Source organism: Salmo salar, chromosome 16, assembly GCF_965601325.2.
Source record: "Salmo salar chromosome 16, fSalSal1, whole genome shotgun sequence".
Classification (NCBI taxonomy): domain Eukaryota; kingdom Metazoa; phylum Chordata; class Actinopteri; order Salmoniformes; family Salmonidae; genus Salmo; species Salmo salar.
Window position 1 is genome coordinate 66,758,441 of NC_138306.1, and position 22,999 is coordinate 66,781,439.

Consider the following 22,999-nt stretch of genomic DNA (forward strand, 5'->3'; position numbering starts at 1 on the left):
TGTGGGGTGGTGAGGGATAACGTCCCTGTCATGATCAGTTTGTATAGGTTCAGCATATACATTCAACATCCTGGCTGGCAAATGGCCTGTCCCCCCTCATATTTCATATCTGACCCATCGCTATCACAATCTCTGAGGGATAAGTACAATGTTGCACGCCTTGTCTGAGCAGTCACCTAGATCCAACATATCCAGAACTTGACTCAAAGTGAAACTAACAGAAAGAACAGAGTAGAAAGTTAGGTAGAACAAGAACTATGTATGTGTATACCTATGTGTATACCTAGATGCTCTGTGTTATCCCGCCGGTCACTATTGTTGCCGTCAACATGTTTACTCGTTCTATGACCACACTGAACAAAGTTGAGTAATTGCAAATGCATATATCAATACTAGACACCTTAAAGATGATGTGTACCAAAAATTGGGAGCTTTGATGCAGCCATCGTCTTCTCATGGTGCAACCAGGAAGTAAACAGCTCTGGTCATGTGACAATTTACACTAAACATGTGACACTGCACATATTTCATTGAGACCCTTTATTATTTCAATATTTACTGGAAATGCATTGAAATATCATTCAGTAAAATTTTTAGAGCCTTAAAACTGGAAACGTTTTTTACGGTCACTATTGTCACTACTAATGGGATTAAATAGGTTAATAGCAGCAGTCATGATGTGTGTGTAACATGAAGGGGGGGGGGGGTGTGTGTGTGTGTGTGTGTGTGTGTGTGTGTGTGTGTGTGGTGTGTGTGTGTGTGTGTGTGTGTGTGTGTCTGGGCTTGTATTAGCAAAGCGCTGGGAAGGAGAGCGAAGGCTGTACAAATCCACACTACATCCACTACTACCTGGGCCTTATTGGTCATGTCAATGTTTACATTGACAGATAACTGCTTCTGGCAAACATGTAGTAGGGCCAAATAACATACATCTTGGTGTGTGTGTTTGTGCGTGTGTGTGTGTGTGTGTGTGTGTGTGTGTGTGTGTGTGTGTGTGTGTGTGTGTGTGTGTGTGTGTGTGTGTGTGTGTGTGTGTGTGTGTGTGTGTGTGTGTGTGTGTGTGTGTGTGTGTGTGTGTGTATATATGTGTTGTGCATATGTGAGGCTGTGTGAGTGAGTGCATGTGTGCTAAGGTGAGCAGAGTCAGTACAAATGGTCAGTCCCAGATGTTTAGCAGTCTGATGGCTTGTCCTAGACCCGATGCTCCAATCCCGTCTGCCAGGCAGTACAGGACTGAACAGTCCGTGGCTGGGGTCCCTGATAATGTTGCGGGTCTTCCTCAGACAACGCTTTGAGTAGATGTCCAGTATGGTTGGGAACACGGCCCCAGTGATGGACTCGTTTATGTGACTATTTCCCGCCTCATCCCTGTCACTTTCACTGTGTGTTTATCAGACCCTTTTTTTCTGTTTACTGTGTTTACTCCCAGAAACATTTCACGCGTTCTCCACATGATCAATATTTCATTTCTTCTGCTTTTTAACTATCGTTTGGTGTAACCCGAACCCACATGGTATACTGTAGGCCTATAGAGCTTATGGAGTTGACTGAAATTGATACATAGGCAGAACGGTGGTATGCTGTACATTGTTGGGAGTCACTGCTACGGGCGGTTACAGAGCATAAACAGCTTTATTTAATCAAGAGGCATATTGATGTTTGTCTTTTGTAATTAGTGTGTAATGAAACCAGCAGACAAACAGGAGATCCATAAATTAGTCCGGTTAGTGCCAGGGCCTCTCTCTCTCTCTCCCAGCAGAGCCACCCCAACTGTGCCTGCCCTGCCCCCTGTGGCCACCCAAAGGCGCGCGCGTGTGTGTGTGTGTGTGTGTGTGTGTGTGTGTGTGTGTGTGTGTGTGTGTGTGTGTGTGTGTGTGTGTGTGTGTGTGTGTGTGTGTGTGTGTGTGTGTGTGCACTCCCCTCTCTGCCACCCCATGAAACAGTGAGAACCCATGTCAGTGCTGCCAGTTGGCTAGCTACAGTATTGGCGCCCTGTAGGCAACATCAAACAGGATCAGGGCCTCCATGCAGTTTGTGTGCGTGTGGGTGTGCATGTGTGCGTGCGTGTGTGTTGTTGCCCTGTAGGCTACATCATCCAGCGTCAGACACTCCTAGTGGAACTGGAATTGCCGATGCATCAGTTCTTGGAAGTGTTTTGTTGTTAAAGAGGAAGTGTTGTTGATGACGAGTGGTGGACAGCGCAGAGGTTTGGCTCAGCTGGATTCAGAGCTGCTATTCCCTTACTCTACGTAGTGACATTTTACACATAAGAAAACACAGCTACAGTTGAAGTGGGAAGTTTACATACACCTTAGCCAAATACATTTAAACTCAGTTTATCACAATTCCTGACATTTAATCCGAGTAAAAATTCCCTGTCTTAGGTCAGTTAGGATCACCACTTTGTTTTAAGAATGTTAAATGTCAGAATAATAGTAGAGAGAATGATTTATTTCAACTTTTATTTCTTTCATCACATTCACAGTGGGTCAGAAGTTTACATACATTCAATTAGTATTTGGTAGCATTGCCTTTAAATTGTTTAACTTGGGTCAAACGTTTTGGGTAGTCTTCCACAAGCTTCCCATAATAAGTTGGGTGAATGTTGGCCCATTCCTCCTGACAGAGCTGGTGTAACTGAGTCAGGTTTGTAGGCCTCCCTGCTCGCACACGCTTTTTCAGTTCTGCCCACAAATATTCTATAGGATTGAGGTCAGGGCTTTGTGATGGCCACTCCAATACCTTGACTTTGTTGTCCTTAAGCCATTTTGCCACAACTTTGGAAGTATCCTTGGGGTCATTGTCCATTTGGAAGACCCATTTGCGACCAAGCTTTAACTTCCTGACTGATGTCTTGAGATGTTGCTTCAATATATCCACATAATTGTCCTTCCTCGTGATGCCATCTATTTTGTGAAGTGCACCAGTCCCTCCTGCAGCAAAGCACCCCCACAACATGATGCTGCCACCCCCGTGCTTCACGGTTGGGATGGCGTTCTTCAGCTTGCAAGCGTCCCCCTTTTTCCCCCAAATAGAACGATGGTCATTATAGCCAAACAGTTCTATTTTTGTTTCATCAGACCAGAGGACATTTCTCCAAAAAGTGCGATCTTTGTCCCCATGTGCAGTTGCAAACCGTAGTCTGGCTTTTTTATGGCGGTTTTGGAGCAGTGGCTTCTTCCTTGCTGAGCGGCCTTTCAGGTTATGTCAATATAGGACTCATTTTACTGTAGATATAGATACTTTTGTACCTGTTTCCTCCAGCATCTTCACAAGGTCCTTTGCTGTTGTTCTGGGATTGATTTGTACTTTTCGCACCAAAGTACGTTCATCTCTAGGAGACAGAACGCGTCTCCTTCCTGAGCGGTATGACGGCTGCGTGGCCCCATGGTGTTTATACTTGCTTACTATTGTTTGTACAGATGAACATGGTACCTTCAGGTGGTTGGAAATTGCTCCCAAGGTGAACCAGACTTGTGGAGGTCAACAACAAAAAAATCTGATATGGAGGTCTTGGCTGATTTCTTTTGATTTTCCCATGATGTCAAGCAAAGAGGCACTGAGTTTGAATGTAGGCCTAGAAATACATCCACAGTTAAACCTCCAATTGACTCAAATTATGACAATTTGTTTATCAGAAGCTTCTAAAGCCATGACATCATTTTCTGGTGAAATAATCTGTCTGTAAACAATTGTTGGAAAAATTACTTCTGTCATGCCCAAAGTAGATGTCCTAACCGACTTGCCAAAACTATAGTTTGTTAACAAGAAATTTGTGGAGTGGTTGAAAAACGAGTTTTAATGACTCCAACCTAAGTGTATGTAAACTTCCGACTTCAACTGTATGTGTTCTTGTATTACAGTATGAACATGTACACTTAAGGCTAGTGTTACAAACTGTACTTCCATGTAGGTTAGAAAAGCAGTTCTAACTTAGCATGTCCTCAGCTCTGTCTTACCATTTCAGAATCCGCTTCCTTCTGTTACCGACATCAGGAAGAGAGACTCATGGTGTTGAGTTGCTAAGCATGGGGGGCTGAAATCCCCCGGCTCACCCAAAATAAATTACCCAGCTATGGGGTGTAATTTGGGAGCTAGCCCTGACAGCCAGGGATTCATTGAGTCCAAGGAGGTTGAACGGTACAGCATGGCTATGTGCTTGGATCGGATAACCTTGGCAATGAGAGTCATCAACAAACCACTGTAAGCCAATTTACAGCTCATTGCAGCATCAAAATGTATCCCAGGTATTCCAGGAAGAGGAAGGAGTCCTCTTAGCCAGCTACATAGTCCTCTCCAACTGTACTGTGTTATATGTTCTGCACTACTCAACTGTCCTGATCGGATCAGCTGATTAAAACCATATTATACGACAATAGTAGCATTGCTTGTTGTGACCATGGTACTGTGATCATGTTCGCTGTCTGTTGTAGCTGTACAGCTGTCCTCACCCTCAGATGAACAAAGTGCTTTAAGACAGTCTTGAAGAGGAAGAGAATATAATAGTATACTTTAATATCCCTTTGGGAAATGCTTAGCAACAAGGTATGTGCTTTTAAAGACGGAATCACAAAGAAGTACCGGGGGGGAAAAAGAGAAACAAATAACAGATTTTCTCACTCAGGAGACCTAGTATCTTTTGATAAAATAAACATCCTAATTTTAATCAAGTTGACAGCATCAAGGGCATTTCACGGTATATGTTTTTTTTTTAAGTGTTGTTTATACAGACTGACAGCGGGATCTGGCAGGAAGCCAAACACACATGTTTATTAGTCTCTGAGGACATCTTGCTTCTTCAAGGTTTCTTTCTGGACCATTTCTTTAAGCCATGTGTGCGCTTTCCTCTCAGTTGAATGTCATCATGATTCATTGATTGATTTATTCAGTCGAGTGTGGTGGAGGTTATTCAACTGGGAGCTCTCCCTCTCTCTTTAAGCTTTCAGTATTGCCTGGGGTAGTCAGTCAGTCACAAAAGCACTTCACACAGATGTTGAGAGTCTTTGAAAACAAATCATAATCTTGTAACTTGTGACCTTCGTATTGTTTTCCATAGAAAAATAAAGACTGCGTACTTGGTGGTTGTTTGGGATTGACAACAAGAGCGTAACGGTACAATAGTGTTCTAGTACGGGATTCAGTCCGAATGCGCTTTGTCGTCTAGGCACCTTTTAAAGGCGATGTTCCCGCGTTCACAGTAAACACTGCATATGTCAGCTCAATCGGAAATTACCTTTAAATGGCGCATAGCAGACAAAACATGATCCGATTGAACCCTGGCCTAAGTAGTATTGTAGTTGTATTTGGCTGCAGGTACTCTAGCCGTTAGAGCGTTGGGCCAGTAACCAAAAGGTCACTGGTTTGAGTCTGTTAATGTGCCATTGAGTAAGGCACTTAACCCTAATTGCTCCTGTAAGTCGCTCTGGATAAGAGGGTCTGCTAAATGGCGTAAATGTAAAATGTTGTATTTACACTGTGTTGTCCTGATTGCCCTTTATGAGCATCCAAACACCACTGTTTCCAGGATAGGCCATCTGCTCTGCTGGGATCTGAGAGCAGGCAGATTAGGGCTTACGTAACACTACATCGCTTTTCAGTTCATGTTATTATCATCCTCGTGTGTGTGTGTGTGTGTCGGTGTGTGTGTGTGTGTGTGTGTGTGTGTGTGTGTGTGTGTGTGTGTGTGTGTGTGTGTGTGTGTGTGTGTGTGTGTGTGTGTGTGTGTGTGTGTGTGTGTGTGTGTGTGTGTGTGTCAGATGTTGTTTATGCTAGTGGTTAATTCATTTATTTATGCTAGTGGTTCTGTTTTCTAATATAAAGGATGGTTTGGGTGGATAAGAGTTTGTGAGTGTTGTGCTAAGCTACACCTGTTCTATTTCTACTTCCTGATCCTAAGCCTCCCTGGTGTGTGTAGAGGGTTAAGTCGATCCTCCCCACCCAGAGAGGCACTGATCTCCCGCTAGAATGGAGAGTGGAAGTAGCCTGGGTACCAGTCCGTTTGTGCTATCATTCCACTCCTTGCCACTCCTTGTTTGGCATGACAACATAGCACAAAGACTGAAGTGGAAGCCCTGTAGAGCAACTTTCTAGTGCGGTGTCGTAGCACAGCATTAAAGTATCCTGGTCCCAGATCTGTTTGTGCTGTATAACCAACTCCTATGGTCAAGTCTGGCATGACAGTGACCGTAGCAGTTGGCAAGACAGCACTAACAGATCTGGGACCAGCCTGTAACGTTGTATTATTGTTGTAGTAACGTTGTATAGTGTTGTGTCCCAGGCAGCATTGCTCTCTCTCTCTCTCCTCTACTGTACCTGCTCAGCCACTCATGAAATCCATGTGCCTTGTTGCATGGAATACTAGCTGTATAATTACCATGTTTTGATTGAAATTATACAAAAGTTCACATCATGTCATAAGCATAGAATGGCCTTAATCACATCTTAATAATGTTCCTCCTTACCAAGCTAAATATAGGGTCATATAACGTGATTCAAAGCATTTAGAATGTTATTGTGCTGCACAGCATGACAGAGATATCAATGAGGCTGAAATACGAATATACTAACATGTCCAGTTCTAGCATCTCACTGACAGGAGAAGGGAAATAGCATAACATGAATGGAACAGTCCTCTAATGAGTGAACTATCTCAGTATTGTACCATTTCCGTTCAGTCCTGGAGTAGTGCTTTTAGATTTATCCAGAATGTACAACTAGATAGTCAAGGCCTATGCTTGGGGCTTGAACTATCACTAACAACCAGTGGTGTAGCGGTGGGTAAATGCAGGTAACCTTTTTGAATTTTCGAGAGCGTTTACCCAGTTTTTGCAGAAAAACAATTCTTGAAAATATAGGGAGCATTACTTTACTTTCCGTTAACGGAAATCAGCGTTTTCCTACCTATTTTTTTTTTTTTTTTACATCTACGTCACTTCTAACAACCTATGATTAGGTTGAATGTTCTCTCCCCTACGGTTAGAGATGGGGTTTAGCAGGAGGATTTGGGGGCCTCAACTGGGATTGACCTTGTTTGTTTGGGCCATTAGCTACATACATATTTCACACGTCCCATTGGTGTCTCTTGGCCCATGGTGTGGTGGCGGGCAGTTGACTCCTTCCCCTGTTTGTGTGTGTGTGCGTGCGTTATCCCCACCCCTTTTCCCAGTGTGAGCTCTAGCTGCTTCCCCTCAACACACAGACACACACACACATACACACATACACAGACAAACAGAAACACACACTTTCTGGGTAATTTTCATTAATGATTCATGAATCGGGGGGGGGGGGGTCTGGGTTGGATGGGTGCATGTGTGTCCCCAACACAAGCTGTCACATTTAACGGGTCACTGTTTATGTCACACACACACACACACACACACACTCTATTGGTGATGTGCGATTTGTGGGAAGGCGGAGGAAGAGGTAGAGGAGAGAAAAGGGTTTCAGAGAAGGAGAGTGAGAGCTAACTGTAAATTGATTCATTTGTGTTCATGGTTGAAAGCTATCTGTGACAGAGTTTAGTAGAGTAGTTCAGAGAGCTTTAAAATAGTACAGCGCAGTAGCTGTTTACATTAGTACAGTAACCATATTTAAAATAGTATATCACAGTAGCTTTTTACATTAGTACAGTAACCATATTTAAAATAGTACAGCGCAGTAGCTTTTTACATTAGTACAGTAACCATCTTTAGGCTTAGTCACAAATCAAATGAAATAACATTTTATTTGTCACATTAGCCAAATACAACAGGTGAAATGCTTACTTTACAAGCCCTTAACCAACCTTTAAAAAAAGTAAGCGATAAGAATAACAAATAATTAAAGAGCTGCAGTAAATAACAATAGCGGGGATATATACAGGGGTTACCAGTACAGAGTCAATGTGTCAATGTGCAGGGGAACCGGTGTCGAGGTAAGTGAGGTAATTATGTACATGTAGGTAGAGTTATTAAAGTGGATAATAACAGAGAGTAGCAGCAGCGTGGGGGGAGGGACTCTTATAGAAGCCTCTTGGACCTAGACTTGCCGCTCCTGTACCGCTTGCCGTACGGTAGCAGAGAGAACAGTCTATGACTAGGGTGGCTGTAGTCTTTGACAATTTTTAGGGACTTACTCTGACACCACCTGTTATAGAGGTCCTGGATGGCAGGAAGCTTGGCCCCGGTGATGTACTGGGCCGTACGCACTACCCTCTGTAGTGACTTGCAGTCGGAGGATTAGCAGTTCCCATAACAGGCAGTGATGCAACCCATCAGGATGCTCTCGATTTTGCAGCTATAAAACCTTTTGAGGATCTGAGGACCCATGCCAAATATTTTCAGTCTCCTGAGGGGGAATAAGTTTTGTCGTGCCCTCTTCACGACTGTCTTGGTGTGCTTGGACCATGTTAGTTTGTTAGTGATGTGGACGCCAAAGAACTTGAAGCTCTCAAACTGCTCCACTACAGCCCCATCGATGAGAATGGGGGCGTGCTCGGTCCTCCTTTTCTTGTAATCCACAATTGTCTCCTTTGTCTTGATCACGTTGAGGGAGAGGTTGTTGTCCTTGCACCCCACTGTCAGGTCTCTGACCTCCTCCCTATAGGCTGTCTCATCGTTGTCGGTGATCAGGCCTACCACTGTTGTGTCATCTGCAAACTTAATGATGGTGTTGGAGTCGTGCCTGTCCGTGCAGTCATGAGTAAACAGGGAGCACAGGATGGGACTGAGCACACACCCCTGAGGGGCCCCCATGTTGAGGATCAGCGTGGTGGATGTGTTGTTACCTACCCTTACCACCTGGGGGCAGCCCGTCAGGAAGTCCAGGATCCAGTTCCAGAGGGAGGTGTTTAGTCCCAGGGTCCTTAGCTTATTGATGAGCTTTGAGGGCACTATGGTGTTAAACGCCGAGCTGTAGTCAATGAATAGCATTCTCACATAGGTGTTACTTTTGTCCAGGTGTGGAAAGGGCAGTGTGGAGTGCAATAGAGATTGCATCATCTGTTGATCTGTTGGTGCGGTATGCAAATTGGAGTGGGTCTCGGGTTTCTGGGATAACGGTGTTGATTTGAGTCATGACCAGCCTTTCAAAGAAATTCATGGCTACAGACGTGACTGCTGCGGGTCTGTAGTCATTTAGGCAGGTTACCTTAGTGTTCTTGAGCACAGGGACTATGGTGGTCTGCTTAAAACATGTTGGTATTACAGACTCAGACAGGGAGAGGTTGAAAATGTCAGTGAAGACACTTGCCAGTTGGTCAGCGCATGCTCAGAGTACACACCCTGGTAATCCGTCTGGCCTAGCGGCCTTGTGAATGTTGACCTGTTTAAAGGTTTTACTCACATCGGCTACGGAGAGCGAGATCATACAGTCGTCCGAAACAGCTGATGCTCTCATGCATGTTTCAGTGTTACTTGCGAGCATAGAGGTTATTTAGCTCGTCTGGTAGGCTCGTGCCACTGGGCAGCTCTCGGCTGGGCTTCCCTTTGTAGTCTGTAAGCCCTGTCACATCCGACAAGAGTCAGAGCCGGTATAGTACGATTCGATCTTCGTCCTGTATTGACACTTTGTCTGTTTGATGGTTCGTCAGAGGGCATAGCGGGATTTCTTATAAGCTTCCCAGTTAGAGTCCCTCTCCTTGAAAGCGGCAGCTCTATCCTTTAGCTCAGTGCGAATGTTGCCTGTAATCCATTTCTTCTGGTTGGGGTATGTACTAGAGGTCGACTGATTATGATTTTTCAATGCCGATACCGATTATTGGAGTACCAAAAAAGGCCGATACCGATTAATCGGCTGATTTTTATATATATATTTGTGATGAAGACAATTACAACAATACTGAATGAACACTTTTATTTTAACTTAATATAATACATAAATAAAATCAATTAAGTCTCAAATAAATAATGAAACATGTTCAATTTGGTTTAAATAATGCAAAAACACAGTGTTGGAGAAGAAAGTAAAAGTGCAATATGTGCCATGTAAAAATGCTTACGTTTAAGTTCCTTGCTCAGAACATGAGAACATATGAAAGCTGGTAGTTCCTTTTAACATGAGTGTAACGGCTGTCTTCGTCGTCGGATGAAACAGAGAAGTCATCGTCAGAAAAGGTGGACCAGTACGCAGCGGAGGATGTGTTCATCATTAGTGTTTTAATAGAACAACGTGAACACTATACAAAAAACAAGAAAACTGACAGCCAACAGTCCTGTCAGGTGCAAACACTAACAGAAACAATTACCCACAAAACCCAAAGGAAAAACATGCTCCTGATGTGTGACTCCCAATCAACAACAACAAACTACAGCTGTGCCTGATTGGGAGCCACACACGGCCCAAAACAAAGAAATACAAAAAACCTAGAAAAAGAACATAGAACGCCCACCTAACCAAAATAAAGAACAAACCCCCCCCCCCCCCCCCCCCCACAAGGTGCGGACTCCGGCCGCAAAACCTGACACTGAAGGGGAGGGTCCGGGTGGGCCTTCTTACGGCGGCGGCTCAGGTGCGGGACGTGGCCTCTGCTCCACCCTTGGCGTCGCCCTCTTAGGTGGCACACCTGGCCGCGCCGAAGGTCTGGTGGGCGACACTGACTGCGCCCGGCTGGCGGGCGGTGATGGTTGCGCCCGGCTGGCGGGCGACCCTGGTTGCGCCCGGCTGGCGGGCGGTGATGGTTGCGCCTGGCTGGCGGGCGACCCTGGTTGCGCCCGGCTGGCGGGCGGTGATGGTTGCGCCTGGCTGGCGGGCGACCCTGGTTGCACCCGGCAGGCGGGCGGCGATGGCTGGGCCCGGCTGGCGGGCTGCGACGGCTGCGCCCGACTGGCTGATGACCCTGGCGGCTCCGGCCTGGCTGATGGCTCTGGCGGCTCCAGACTGGCTTGCGGCTCTGGCGGCTCCAGACTGGCTGGCGGCTCTGGCGGCTCCAGACTAGCTGGCGGCTCCAGACTGGCTGGCGGCTCCAGACTGGCTGGCGGCTCTGGCGGCTCAAGACTGGCTGGCGGCTCTGGACTGGCGAGGCTGGGCTGACGCACTAGAAGCCTGATGCGTGGGGCTGGTACTGGACGTGCCAGCCTGGAGACACGCACCTCAAGGCTAGTGCGTGTAGCGGGAAACACTGGACCGTAGAGGCGCACTGGCGGTCTCGAGCGCAGGGCTGGCATCACCCCTACTGGCTGGATGCCCACTTTCCCCTGGCACATGTGGGGCGCTGGTACTGCGCGTACCGGCCTGAAAATACCCGGCCTCGCCACAGTACCCATCACCCCAAAGCACGGGACCTGTCCAGTTCGTCTCTGCCCAAAAATGGTACGGGGAGCTGGCCTGGGGCTCCATCCTCGCCCCGCCAAACTGCCCTTGTGCCCCCCCAATTTTTTTTAATTGGGGCTGCCTCTCGGGCTCCCTTACCAGCCGTGTTCCCCGGTCCTCGCCAGATTTCCTCCGCTGCTTGATCCTGTTGTGGTGGGTAGTTCTGTAACGGCTGTCTTCGTCGTCGGATGAAACAGAGAAGTCATCGTCAGAAAAGGTGGACCAATACGCAGCGGAGGATGTGTTCATCATTAGTGTTTTAATAGAACAACGTGAACACTATACAAAAAACAAGAAAACTGACAGCCAACAGTCCTGTCAGGTGCAAACACTAACAGAAACAATTACCCACAAAACCCAAAGGAAAAACATGCTCCTTATGTGTGACTCCCAATCAACAACAACGAAATACAGCTGTGCCTGATTGGGAGCCACACACGGCCCAAAACAAAGAAATACAAAAAACCTAGAAAAAGAACATAGAACGCCCACCCAATGTAACACCCTGGCCTAACCAAAATAAAGAACAAAAAACTCCTCTCTATGGCCAGGGCGTTACAATGAGTCTTCAATATTCCCAGTTAAGAAGTTTTAGGTTGTAGTTATTATAGGAATTATAGGACTATTTCTCTCTATACCATTTGTATTTCATATACCTTTGACTATTGGATGTTCATATAGGCACTTTAGTGGTTCCAGCCTAATCTCGGGAGTTGATAGGCTTGAAGTCATAAACATCGCAATGCTTGAAGCACAGCGAAGGGATGCTGGCAAACGCAGGAAAGTGCTGTTTGAATGAATGCTTACGAGCCTGCTGCTGCCTACCACCGCTCAGTCAGACTGCTCTATCAAATCATAGTGTAACAGTTGTCTTCAAGAATGGACCAAGGCGCAGCGGGAATGTGGATACTCATAGTTTAATTCAAAAAAGAGTAAAGCATCCACGGTGAAAAAACAATAAACAAGACAGCAACAGTTTTGCAGGCTAACTAAACGCAGTGCAAAAACAACTACCCACAACCCCAAAGAAAAAGACACACTGCTATATAGGACTCCCAATCAAAGGCAACTCAACACACCTGCCTTCAATTGGGAGTCCAATCACCCACACAACATTTAACACACACAAACCCCCTGCCACATCCTGACCAAAACTAACACAATTACGCCCTCTGCTGGTCAGGACGTGACACATAGACTTAATTAGAATATAATAAACACACAGAAATACGAGCCTAAGGTCATTAATATGGTCAAATGCAGAAACTATCATTCCGAAAACAAAACGTTTTTTCTTTCAGTGAAATACGGAACCGTTTGTATTTTATCGAACGGGCGGCAACCCTAAGTCTAAATATTGCTGTTACATTGCACAACCTTCAATGTTATGTCATAATTATGTACAATTCTGGCAAATTTATTACGGTCTTTGTTAGGAAGAAATGGTCTTCACACAGTTCGCAAAGAGCCAGGCAGCCCAAACTGCTGCATATACCCTGACTCTGCTTGCACAGAACGCAAGAGAAGTGACACAATTTCCCTAGTTAAAATAAATTCATGTTAGCAGGCAATATTAACTAAATATGCAGGTTTAAAATGTTTTACTTGTGTATTGATTTTAAGAAAGGCATTGATGTTTATGGTTAGGTACACATTAGTGCAACGACAACGCTTTTTTTTGCGAATGCACTTGTTAAATCACCCCCCGTTTGGCGAAGTAGGCTGTGATTCGATGATTAATTAACAGGCACCGCATTGATTATATGCAACGCAGGACAAGTTAGATAAACTAGTAATATCATCAACCATGTGTAGTTAACTAGTGATTATGTTAAGATTGATTGTTTTTTATAAGATAAGTTTAATGCTAGCTAGCAACTTACCTTGGCTCCTTGCTGCACTCACGTAACAGGTGGTCAGCCTGCCACGGAGTCTCCTCGTGGAGTGCAATGTAATCGGCCATAATCGGCGTCTAAAAATGCTGATTACCGATTGTTATGAAACCTTGAAATCGGCCCTAATTAATCGGCCATTCCGATTAATTGGTCGACCTCTAGTATGTACGTACAGTCACTGTGGGGACGACATCCTCGATGCACTTGTGATAAAGCCAGTGACTGGTGTAGTGTACTCCTCAAAGCCATCGGAAGAATCCCGGAACATATTCCAGTCTGTGCTAGCAAAACAGTCCTGTAGTTTAGCATCTGCTTGTCTGACCACTTTTTTATAGACCGAGTCACTAGTGCTTCCTGCTTTAATCTTTGCTTATAAGCAGGAATCAGGAGTTATGGTCAGATTTGCCAAATGGAGGGCGAGGGAGAGCTTTGTACGTGTCTCTGTGTGTGGAGTAAAGGTGGTCTACAATTATTTTCCCTCTGGTTGCACATTTAACATGCTGATAGAAATTAGGTAAAACTGCATTAAAGTCCCTGCCCACTAGGAGCGCCGCCTCTGGATGAGCATTTTCCTGTTTGCTTATGGCGGAATACAGCTCATTGAATGCGGTTTTAGTGCCAGCCTTGGTCTGTGGTGGTATGTAGACAGCTACGAAAAGTGCATGGGTATGCACTCAACCACACAGCCATATATTTACAACAGTACAATGCCGTTTGCTGTTACAGTATGCAGTACAGTAGCCTTCTATCCCCAGTGCACTCAGCCACAGAGTCACAGCCAGAAGTAGGGAGGTTAGAGAATGCCGGTGGTGGCCCGCCCAGATAGAGTCGGTCATCTGTACACTGGAATTGAGGAGCTCTTATTCTGATGTTTATATTGCTTGTTGGCTGCCACCACATTATGCCAACAGGGAGTGTGTGTGTTCAGTAAGCGGGTGGCAGGCAGGCACTCCCCTTGTTCTACGGAGTCAAAAGCACTTGCTGTTTCCTAGGCGCCCCGGGCGCTGTGTGTGTGTGTGTGTGTCACAGGCATCTGCTGCTTCTGTGGTGTCATCAACACGTAACGCGGCGCACAAATAGGCCCTGGTGTTAATGTTTGATGGCTGACATGCCTCTCCTCTCTCGGCTCTCCCTTCAACAGCAGCAGCAGCCTGTGTGGTTCCACGACACTGCACTCTGTCTCAGAGAAAGCGCTCATCGCTCCCCTGTTCATTCACTTAGACAGGTGTGATGTAATGGCGCTTGCCGTCAAGCTAACACTAGCTATAGCTGACGTTATAGTGGATTTTATCTTGTCTGGGCTGTTGATTTCTAGGGCTAAGTATGTCGAATGTTTGGCAAGCGCTGGGTTAATTACGAGCATTCCAGAATCCAGTTGATCTCTACGTTGAATGAAAGAGTTGATTGTGTTGGCGAGATGGGATAGATATGAGTTCCATGAGCCAGGGTTCTAACTGAGACCTGTTCTGTCCAGAATAGCAACTAGGAGCCGACTCTTCTTCTTCTTCTTCAGAAAACCACCGCTGCGCTATTTGCACCAGCGTGTTGATTCATGTTTTGTAAGGATGATCCGACCGCCCAGTTTCACCCAATTGATGTTCAGCCTCTCTTCCACATGCTTCCCTAGCTACCTGACTCTAGATTTCAGGCAGCTAAGGGAACAGCCCTGCTAACTGGGAATACTCTTCCTTGTTGACAGGAGAGGGAGAGAGAGGAAGAGGAAGAGAGCGAGGAAGGCAGACTGACACACTACTGCTCTACTGCTTCATTGTGGAAATGAGACACAGATCCGTGTTCGTGAGAGCAACGTTGGGTGTGTGAGAGAGAAGGTAGCGTGTTTTTAACCCCAAGCTGACAGACAGACAGGCGCTAGACCCTATGTAGTGTAGTGTACTGTACTGTACGGTACTGTAATGTACAGTAGTATAATGTACTGTAGTGCGCTGCAGTGCACCGTACTGCATTGTAGTGTAGTGTACTGTACTGTAGTGTACTGTAGTATGTCATTTAGCTTGTTCTGTCCCTAATAGAGAAGAATTTCCCAATCCCCTTTTAAACAGGGAATGCTATGAGGGTCATTGGTGATATTGTGTGTAAACACCAACCTCACATCAATATCAGCATTTTGTCTTTGAAGCCGTTATCTGTTGTCCACTTTACAGATGTGCTTGTTCATTTGCAGTTTAGTGTTTTTTTTTTAAACCGTCTGTAAAGTGCTATCTGTGATCAGAGAGGCTACAATATACAGTTCATATCACTTCAACTCATTTTCACTCGTCTTTACAATAAGGAATCACTAAGTAAAAGGTTAAGTCTAGTATTTCTGTTGTCTCTAGTCACGGTGAACCTGCATTTCCCAACCCCTTTTATACTGTACGTGGAATGCTTTGAGAGTTTATATCATTTCAAATCTTTATTACTCGTTTGGACAATGAGCTTCAGGGGATCTCTGCATGCAAGGTGAAACGATTAGTATCTCTGTTTTGCCTTCCAGTCACAGAGACTGTGTTGGGGTCCTGAGAAGTACCATTGGGTTACGTGCTGGCCGCCTGGCCTTTTAGCCCTGTCGCTGGTGGAATCCAGCTAAAGCCATGGGAAAGAGGCCACAGAACTTCCACAATGCCTTTGAAGGAACAGACAGATGTAGACGAGGCAGAAAGCCTTCAATCTCTTTCCAGTGCTTCCCCTTGGCTTTTAACATTTAAACTTCTCCATTTGTCTCCGTCAAAACATAGTCAAATCTTTCTCATTGAGGAGCAAGGGAACATTGTTTGGTCATGTATTACAGTTTTTCTCAATTGCTAAAATACAATTTCTGAAACCTTGCTCCATTTCCTGAAAACATTAAACACAAAACCTCATCTTCAAGCACTATTTACATAACCTCTGACTCCTCTCGCAAAATGAAACATTCGCCTCAAAACAGTTTTACCTGTGTTCAAAATCAAACACTGCTCTCATATCATAAACAAAGTGATCAAAATGATATACACTCTCAAGCAGTCAGTAAACAATACACTGAAAAATAGAAAACACATTGTTCAAAACATACAATATCGCAGGGAGAAGTACATTTTTAATCTAAAAAAAATATTCATATTTTTCCGTCATTGTCTTTTGATGAACGAAAACATGTTCTATCATAGTAGCTCAAAATTGATGAGAAATTACTACTCTGCTTTGCTCTTTGCAATTTTGTTTTTTGTTCTTCCTCCTCCTTGTACCCCTATTTTTACATTACTGTACCCTGCATCTCACAAACTTGTCCTTTGTCTCTGTGATACTGTAATTCTTGTTCTTTGTTGATATGAACCTGCAACCAGTCAAAATCTATTGAGCAGTCAGTACTGTTAATAAATGGAAAGCACAATGTTCAGGGCCATACAATTTGTCCATTGTACAGTATACAGCCTACAATGCACAGTACTACAGTATACAATACTAAAAGGGACAAAAATCAAAGGAGTAAACATGTGATCAATGTGCTTCTTCTTGTCTTTGGGCTGGTTCAGGCCAGAGCACTTTGTCGACATCACAAGCAATATTGTCCCTCCTGAGGCAACGGGGGAAGAAGCCTCTTGTGTGCCGTATCCAGCCCTGACATGATTCCTCACCTATATCACCACAGGCTAAATCCATGACTTGCAGCAGATTTACTCTGGTGTAGGGTTGTCTATCATACACTTTCCATCTCCAAGAGGAGAAAAACTCCTCAATCGGATTCAGGAAAGGCGAGTATGGTGGGAGGTACAAGTTCATAAACTGCCCATTGATGTTACAGTTTTTCTCAATTGCTAAAACACAATTCTGAAACCTTACTCGATTTCCTGAAAACATTAAACACTAAACCTCATCTTCAGGCACTGTTTACATAACCTCTGACTCTTCTCGCAAAATGAAACATTCGCCTCAAAACAGCTTTACCTGTGTTCAAAATCAAACACTGCTCTCAAATCATAAACAAAGTGATCAAAATGATATACACTCTCAAGCAGTCAGTAAACAATACACCAAAAAATAGAAAACACATTGTTCAAAACATACAATTCTCAGGGAGAAGTACATTTTTAATCTAAAAAAATATTCATATTTTTCCATCATTGTCTTTTGATGAACGAAAACAACATGTTCTATCATAGTAGCTCAAAATTGATCAAAAATTACTACTCTGCTTTGCTCTTTGCAATTTTATTTTTTGTTCTTCCTCCTCCTTGTACCCCTATTTTTACAGTACTGTACCCTGCATCTCACAAACTTGTCCTTTGTCTCTGTGATACTGTAATTCTTGTTCTTTGTTGATATGAACCTGCAACCAGTCAAAATCTATTGAGCAGTCAGTACTGTTAATAAATGGAAAGCACAATGTTCAGGGCCATACAATTTGTCCATTGTACAGTATACAGCCTACAATGCATTGTACTACAGTATACAATACTAAAAGGGACAAAAATCAAAGGAGTAAACATGTGATCAATGTGCTTCTTCTTGTCTTTGGGCTGGTTCAGGCCAGAGCACTTTGTCGACATCACAAGCAATATTGTCCCTCCTGAGGCAACGGGGGAAGAAGCCTCTTGTGTGCCGTATCCAGCCCTGACATGATTCCTCACCTATATCACCACAGGCTAAATCCATGGCTTGCAGCAGATTTACTCTAGTGTAGGGTTGTCTATCATACACTTTCCATCTCCAAGAGGAGAAAAACTCCTCAATCGGATTCAGGAAAGGCGAGTATGGAGGGAGGTACAAGTTCATAAACTGCCCATTGATGTTAAACCATTCCCTTACCTGAGCAGCTCGGTGGAAACTGACATTGTCCCACACTATCACATAGGTGGGAATGGGATTCTCATTTAGCTCTTGACCCTGCTGCTCTTGAACCTGCTGCTCAAATAAAATATCTCTTAGATTGGCAATAAATGTTAGAAGGTGCTGGGTGTTATATGGCCCGAGTGTAACATGGTGATGTAGAACACCATGGTTGCTGATTGCAGCACAGATTGTGACATTGCCACCTCGTTGACCAGGGACTTCAACAATGGCCCGCTGTCCAATCATGTTTCGGCCTCTCCTTCTCCTCTTTGTTAGATTGAAGCCTGCTTCATCGACAAAGATGAACTCATGGGGTCTGTCCAAGGATTCCAAGTCAAATATTGTCTGTGTAGAAATACAATATACTGTATGTAGCATTTTGTAAGTCGTACAGAGACAGTGCTATACTGTAGAGTACAATTAGGCCTACTGTATGCACTCCTGATTCACATACATTGTATGTACTGAAGAGTAATGTCATTCACATAGTATGTGTTAGTACTGTAGACAATCTGGATTACAGTAAATGTTTCTGAATGTACACTTACTTGCACATACTGACCTCGCAGTTCTTTCACCCTTGGTGAGTTGCGCTGAAAAGGTACTCTGTATACTTGTTTCATTCGCATCCTGTTACGATGGAGGACACGGTCAATTGTGGAAATGCTCACACTGTCGATTCCATGGAAGTGTGTGTTGTCTTGTATCACTCGTTCCTGGATTTCTCTGAGTCGTAATTGCATTATCTTGAAGGACCATGCCAACTATAACGGCCTCTTGCTCCCGATTGAATATAGCTGTCCTTCCACCTGCATGTGGCAGCCTTGCAATTCTACAAAAAGTAGTTGTGCAGTTACAAAACATATTCATGCAGTACAATACATACCGTGATTAACTTTACAAATGTCTATTGAAACAGCTGCATATAGTGTACTACAGTAAATTTGCAATTACAAAAATACAGTAGTATACTGTACCTGTTCTCTTCTCTGAATGTCCTTACTATGGTGGACACAGAAAATCGGCTCAAATTGGGTTGCACTCTACGTCCTGCTTCCCTCATTGTCAGTCCATGGACAAGAACATGGTCTATAACTGTTGCTCAAATTCCATCAGATATTTCCACTCTTTGTCTTCCTCTTCCTCTTCGTCCTCCTCTTCCTCTTTCTTGCCCTCCTCCTCCTCGTCGCCCACCTCCTCCTCTTCCTCCTCGTCGCCCACCTCGCATTCGTCCTCGTCCTCTCACATTGTTTCTTCTATCCATTCTCAGACTTTCTCCTTCCCACCTTCAACAACCTGTTTGCTCTCTGAACTGGCTTATATTGGTTGTGTCACATCATTTGAAACAGGTTAAATCAATTTTGAGTGGTTGTGTTCAATCAATGACATGTGTTCTCTATTTGTATTTGATTGTTGCCACTTGTGTTTACCAGTATGGATGACATGTGCATTAGAGTGCAGAATGGGTTTTGAGAATGAGAATGTGTTTAGTGTTTTGCTGAAAAGTCTAAGTGAGATCTGCAAATTGTGTTTTACCACGTGAAATGGTTTAAGATATTGACAACAGACTGCATAATTAGCTAAATGAGTCCAGGCAACTGAGAACTTTGTTCAGCCAATGGGTTTTAGTGTTTTAGCAATTGAGAAAAACTGTAATTAAACTGTGTTAGAGTGCCTTTTTTTAATTTTAACGGATTAAACAGAGCTGAAACTTTTTTCTATCAAGTTTAACTTCATTATCTTCACCAAACGGAAAAGGAACGCTGATTTGTATTCCTTCACTGATACTTCCCAGTAGATGAGTTTATATCATTGCCAAGCAGAAGGGTTTAATGTGTCAGTATGAATCTGTGTCTGGGTCTGATTATGAGTCTGGGTCTGAATCTGAGTCTGAGTCTGGGTCTGAGTTTGAGTCTGAGTTTGTGTCTGGGTCTGAATATGGGTCTGAGTCTGGGTCTGAGTCTGGGTCTGACCCCCAGCACATTGACCTGATGGCGATAGACTTAACCCCCACAACTGAGTCCTAGGATGGTGGGTGGGTTCACCTTGTGACCCCTCTATTTCCCCTCTAGCCTCACCCCCCAGCCCCCTCAATTCAGTCCTACTCCAGATCACTATAGACCTGTGTGTTGGTCATTTAGAGCATCATGTCCACACACTGCTCAGGGGTCAGTGAGTTGTATAGGGGTCAGGGGTCATGCTGAAAGACTCTAGAGTCTAATCCCTCTCCTCTCTGTGTTTGGGTGTTACAACTCAAACTTCATTTTCTACAGTTGAGCAGTAGCCTACATCCAATATGACACGTTCATTTACATTTCTAATATGTGTTTCTTAGAGCTATATGTGTGTGTGTGGTGTTTAACGGTATATCCATATTGTAGGGCCAGCTACCTCCCCACTGGTTTGAGCCTGTGATCCAGACTGTGGACCATGTGGGATGCGGAGGGGGTACTGTGGGTAGAGTACTCCTAGTTAGTTCTCCGGTGAGGGCAGACTGAGGCTCCAGAGTGATGGGCATACACGCACACACTCACACACACACGCACACACACACACGCACGCATACACACACACGCACGCATACACACACACACACACACACACTGGACAGAGTGAGGCTCCAGAGTGATGCTCCAGCTTTAGAGGTGCTGTAGAGATGTCACACCTGTTGGTGACCTTTATCTCTCACTGTACAACACTAATGCCTTTTCCACGTCTCACACAAGTGAAAAAAAACCTGTCCTGTCTGTCCTTCACTTTTCTCTCTTTCACTCTCTCTCTTTGCTTTCTCTCTCTCTTACTCTGTTTTTTCTTTCCCTCTCTCACTCCCTCATTCTTGTATTTTCTCTCTCTGTCTCTCTCTCGTTCTCTCTTTCTCTCTCTCTTTCTTACTCTCTCTCTCTCTCTATTTTTTAAAGCATATTCAGAATACTAATAATTCAGAATACTTTATCTCAGTGTGTTATTGTAAGGCTTTAGCTCTTTTCATTCCCACATCTCCTCCTTCTCTTTCTCCCCCTATCCCCTCCATGGTCTTCTCCTCCCCCCATCCCCTCCATGGTCTTCTCCTCCCCCCATCCCCTCCATGGTCTTCTCCTCCCCCTATCCCCTCCATGGTCTTCTCCTCCCCCTATCCCCTCCATGGTCTTCTCCTCCCCCTATCCCCTCCATGGTCTTCTCCTCCCCCTTTCCCATCCATGGTCTTCTCCTCCCCCTATCCCCTCCATGGTCTTCTCCTCCCCCTATCCCCTCCATGGTCTTCTCCTCCCCCCATCCCCTCCATGGTCTTCTCCTCCCCCTATCCCCTCCATGGTCTTCTCCTCCCCCTATCCCCTCCATGGTCTTCTCCTCCCCCCATCCCCTCCATGGTCTTCTCCTCCCCCCATCCCCTCCATGGTCTTCTCCTCCCCCCATCCCCTCCATGGTCTTCTCCTCCCCCCATCCCCTCCATGGTCTTCGCCTCCCCCCTATCCCCTCCATGGTCTTCTCCTCCCCCTATCCCCTCCATGGTCTTCTTCTCCCCCCATCCCCTCCATGGTCTTCGCCTCCCCCCTATCCCCTCCATGGTCTTCTCCTCCCCCTATCCCCTCCATGGTCTTCGCCTCCCCCTATCCCCTCCATGGTCTTCGCCTCCCCCTATCCCCTCCATGGTCTTCGCCTCCCCCCTATCCCCTCCATGGTCTTCGCCTCCCCCTATCCCCTCCATGGTCTTCTCCTCCCCCCTATCCCCTCCATGGTCTTCGCCTCCCCCTATCCCATCCATGGTCTTCTCCTCCCCCTATCCCCTCCATGGTCTTCGCCTCCCCCTTTCCCATCCATGGTCTTCTCCTCCCCCCATCCCCTCCATGGTCTTCGCCTCCCCCTATCCCCTCCATGGTCTTCTCCTCCCCCCTATCCCCTCCATGGTCTTCTCCTCCCCCTATCCCCTCCATGGTCTTCTCCTCCCCCCATCCCCTCCATGGTCTTCGCCTCCCCCTATCCCCTCCATGGTCTTCTCCTCCCCCTATCCCCTCCATGGTCTTCGCCTCCCCCCTATCCCCTCCATGGTCTTCGCCTCCCCCTATCCCCTCCATGGTCTTCGCCTCCCCCTATCCCATCCATGGTCTTCTCCTCCCCCCTATCCCCTCCATGGTCTTCTCCTCCCCCTATCCCCTCCATGGTCTTCGCCTCCCCCTATCCCATCCATGGTCTTCTCCTCCCCCTATCCCCTCCATGGTCTTCTCCTCCCCCTTTCCCATCCATGGTCTTCTCCTCCCCCTATCCCCTCCATGGTCTTCTCCTCCCCCTATCCCCTCCATGGTCTTCTCCTCCCCCTTTCCCATCCATGGTCTTCTCCTCCCCCTATCCCCTCCATGGTCTTCTCCTCCCCCTATCCCCTCCATGGTCTTCTCCTCCCCCCATCCCCTCCATGGTCTTCTCCTCCCCCTATCCCCTCCATGGTCTTCGCCTCCCCCTATCCCATCCATGGTCTTCTCCTTCCCCTATCCCCTCCAAGGTTGCAAGATCGAATCCCAAAGCCGACAAGGTAGAAATCTGTCGTTCTGCCCACTGTTCCTAGGCCGTCATTGAAAATAAGAATTTGTTCTTAACTGACTTGCCTAGTTAAAAAATAAAAAAATATCCTCCCCCTATCCCCCCCATGGTCTTCTCCTCCTTCTGTCCAGGCCAATGTTGTCTGCCTCACTGGATCATCCTCCTCTCATAATGAATGTTTGCAAACACATCAGTAGTACTTAAAACTAACATGGGCTCAGTCAGAGCAGACATGAGCCATTAGCACAGCTACAGAGAGCTAGAATAGACAGCAGCATGCGCTAGACTAGGCTAAAGAAAGCACCCCGCAATGCCTGCTGGGAAAACCTGGAACGCTGGCAGAACCCACATCAGCCTTTAAAGCCCCCTTTAAACTGTTTAAAGTATTGATTATCAATGGCATATGATTGGTTTCATATTTGTGGTGGTGGATGGCATTTGTTGGTGTTTAATGAATTGTTAATGAGCTAGGG

At 45.5% G+C, this 22,999-nt stretch overlaps 1 protein-coding gene across 1 annotated transcript in view; it reads left to right on the top strand.

Annotated features, from left to right (window-relative positions):
* The window catches only part of ahr1 (aryl hydrocarbon receptor 1 alpha), a gene marked incomplete at its 5' end in the record, with an annotated part of 89,515 nt that overhangs the window by 14,728 nt on the left and 51,788 nt on the right, over nt 1-22,999 (top strand).